General features: G+C 54.6%; 1 long non-coding RNA gene across 1 annotated transcript; it reads left to right on the forward strand.

Moving 5' to 3' along the window:
• On the forward strand, window positions 1–3,674 carry LOC144274702 (uncharacterized). The gene is made up of 3 exons (XR_013347928.1): window positions 1–153; window positions 1,900–1,995; window positions 2,772–3,674. It is a non-coding gene; the product is annotated as an uncharacterized LOC144274702 (long non-coding RNA).

The following is a 3,674-nucleotide window of genomic DNA, read 5'->3' on the forward strand; positions in this document are numbered from 1 at the left end:
TGTGACACGTCCCTCTTTGACTCAGCCTTAAACTGCTGAGATCAGCTTGGAATTTCCTCCTGTGGGGTTAGCTCTATAAAAAGAAGAGCTGGAGTGGGCAAGAGAGAGGAGATGGCAGTGCTTCACCTAGAGATGGTTGTTCCTTCCTGCCAGGTGAGTGTATGCTGAGAACTGGGCTCTGACCCCCGATGGGAGAGGGAGACAGTGCAAGAGAGGACAGGGCCCAGTGCACGCTCCCGGCATTTGGTAGTCTCTGTGTGCTCACACAGAGGGGAAGCTGCTGCTGCGGGGGAAGGGGATCTGGAGACGGATGACGGCACACAGAGCCTTCAGGTCTAGGCCCAGTGGCAGATTAATGATTTTGCCAGCCCTAGGCCCTGAAATAATTCCGCACTCCCCCCCCGGCAGCTCCCCACCCCAGCTCGCTTCTGCTCTGCCTCCTCCCCTGAGCCCGCTGCCGGATCCTGCTCCTCCCCGCTCCCTGCCAGCACTTGTGTGCAAAACAGCTTTGCGTGGCTGGGAGGGAGGGAGGAAGAGGGGGGAACGCAGCATGCTCAGGGGAGCAGCAATGCCTGCCCTCCCACAGCATCTTCCCAATGGGCCGCTCTCTGCCCACCTGCAGGTCATAGTCCCTGGCCCTTGACTATGGGGCGGGGATTTGGGGAAGGGGACCAATGCAGGCAGGGAGGGGGTGGAGTTGGGGCGGGGACTTTGGGGAAGGGGTGGAGTTGGGGTGCGGGGTGGGGGCGCAAGCACCCACCGGTGCTGGGGGAAGTTGGCGCCTCTGGCTGATCTTACAAATTTGCTGCCCTAGGCCTAGGCATTAATACGCTGCTGTCTAGGCCCCGGGTTCAGATCCAGCTCAGAGGTATTAGTGACAAAACACTACGCCCTTGTGGTGGCTGGGGGGTGGGAGGCCTATATGGAAGGAGCGAGTGGTCTCTGTCCGTTTCCCAGGGGACAGGCGTCCACTTCAAAGGAAACAGCTTCACAACTCGCAATGACGGCTGCTGTTGAGTCCCTGATGGTGTGAGGATCCGGGTCCTGAACCCGGGCCGCTGCTGCATCCGCCCCACTGCCCAATAGCTCTGCTAGTGACTGGAGAACCGGGAGCCCTAAGGCCTTATGCTCCGCTAAAGATCCTTCCCACCTCCAGAAGCTGAGTGGAGGATTGGGCTGGGTGCACTATTTAAGCCAGAAAGAGACAGAGCAAGTTGTCTGTGCAACTATGAGAATTCTTGGCTGGCTGCTACGTCGGACCCTGCCTATGGTGCCTGACTCCTGAGCTCTGCCTTCCCAACTTGTCCCTGGTTCCCTGCCATGCTCCTGGTTCCTACTTTCCCGACCTGCTCCTGGTTCTTGCCTTCCTGCCCTGTCCCCTGAGTAGCCAAGCCCGCCTCTGACCTTAGCCTTGCCTCCCGCCTCGGGCTCCTGTTCTGACTGCCCCAGTCCTGGTCAAGGGCCAGGGACTATGACCTGGAGGTGGGCAGAGAGCGGCCCATTGGGAAGATGCTGTGGGAGGGCAGGCATTGCTGCTGCCCACTCTGTAGCTGGCCCGTAGGTAAAGAGAACGTCCACGTCTGGGTCTTTCAGGCTGACACTACAGCCACATAAACCCTAAGGTCCCCTTGCTGGAGTATGTGAGCACAGATCACATGGCACCATCTCCGGGGAGAAGACCAGTGCGCCAGTGAGGGGGCGTTGCTAGATTTTGGCTTCAGATGTAACTCATGCAAACTGGCGCCACGTTAACGAGGCTCCTGGCAACGCCGCTCTGCTGCATAGATATGAAGGTCCATTTGAGATGTCCCAGGCTACGGGGAGAGACATGGGGCGACAGCGGGTTTTACAGGTTGATGGTTTGCTGACTGTAATCCATTATTGACGTATTTATTGCAGGGTAACACAATGGTTCCCGGTGTTCCTTCTTACCAATGCCGTGGCGATCTTTTCTATCCTTCTGTTCCATCCATCAGCAAGGGTGCTGCTGTCCTAGTGAGTATACAGCGCACTCCCATCAAACACGAGAACTGTGCAAATGCACTGCTATGAAACAAGCATTAGGGAGCACTCCTCTCATGAGCTACCGCCTTCCCCAACACTGCGAAAAGGGAGTTAAAATGTATTTCCTTTGATTGTTTGCACTGTTGGTGTCATCGTGTTGGGCCCGGGATATTCAAGAGACAAGGTGGGTGAGGGAATATCTTTTACTGGCCTAACTTCGCAACAGTTTGTCTCTTTCACCAAAAGAAATCGGTCCAGTGAAAGATATTAGCTCATCTCCCTTCTCTCTGTTTCCTTTGATGGCAGGACTGTAGATCTGACCTATCTTTACTAGCATGTTATTGGTTTTGAGTCATTACAATCCTGGGTTATACTCAGCCCCCTTTGTGTAACACACACCCAGGGCAACGAGTTCTGTGCACCTGCCTCGGGAACGGTCTTACTTAGGAACTAGGGATAAAGGAGAAGTGCATCTCCACATCCAACGTCACTGTCACAGGTTCAGTGGGGAGACTATTCTCGTCTCCTTGCCCCACAGGTGACACGTTACAGGGCAAAGTGAAGGGAGTGCATACTGCACGTCAGCGCACCCTGCTGGCCAAGGAACGCAGCAGCAAGAGCAGGCTGGAAAAGGGCACATGTTCCACCTCCAGTTAAGGCACTATCCACCCCATATATGTATCACACACATCGCTACGTAGACCCAGAGCACTGCCAGCCCAAAGCTTCTGGGTTTGAAAGAAACTGCTGCATTTGTTTTCTTTCAGATGAAAAGCATGACCTCGGATATTTCATTCTGAGGATCTGCTTCCATGGGTAGAGCCCACCCTACAGCTGTGAGACTCAAGATCTCTGGGAAACAAAGGATTCACTGACCCATCTCCCTTCTCCTGCTCTCGCTGCTCCTCCCTGTGTGTGTGTTTCTGACATTGGACTGGGGTGAAAGAAGAGGTTAGAATATCCTTGCCCCCTAGCAGAATGCTTGGGCATTGGGTAGGCCAGTTCCAACAGGCATTTGCCCCATCAATCCCTGCAGTCAGAGCATGAGACTGCACCTTACAACCAGCAGCGACTCCGGATTTCTACACATTCTGTAAGAAACAGGAACTGGGAGGGACTGGCCCAGAGGCTCCCTCCTGTGACCAAATCCAGCAGTTCCGCTCTCTCTTCCACTGCAGAAATGCCTCAACTTTAACAGCAAAGAGAACTCGGGGTCCTCACTGGAGCATGTTTTTCTCTACTCTACATTTCAGTGCGCTCCAGATCCAGGGTGGGAGGAGTTCAAGGATGGCCCTAGCAGGGCTCTTTAGAAAGTGTTATGAATCCATACGGCTCTGCCACAGCAGACGCCCAGTGAGCAGCAGGGAGAAGGGAAGGTCAGTGGTGCAGGATCGTCGTCATCAGTCGTCTATCTGATCTCCAGCTGGAGTGGGACATTGTGCACGAAGGGGAAGAGGAGCTTCGGACCACTGCCCCTCTGCTCAGTGTTTCATGGTTGGGAGGCGCCAAATAACTTCCGTAAAACCACCGTCCCGGGCACGCTCTGTCTCGTGCTTCCGACGGGACGGATCCTTTGGCATTTCTGTACCGTGTCTAATGAGCTTCCTTTCCAGGCAGAAATAAACGGTTATGAGATCGATGAGAGTTTCATGTCACTTCAAAACACCCAA

The sequence above is a fragment of the Eretmochelys imbricata genome, chromosome 14, assembly GCF_965152235.1.
Source record: "Eretmochelys imbricata isolate rEreImb1 chromosome 14, rEreImb1.hap1, whole genome shotgun sequence".
In the NCBI taxonomy this organism is placed as follows: domain Eukaryota; kingdom Metazoa; phylum Chordata; order Testudines; family Cheloniidae; genus Eretmochelys; species Eretmochelys imbricata.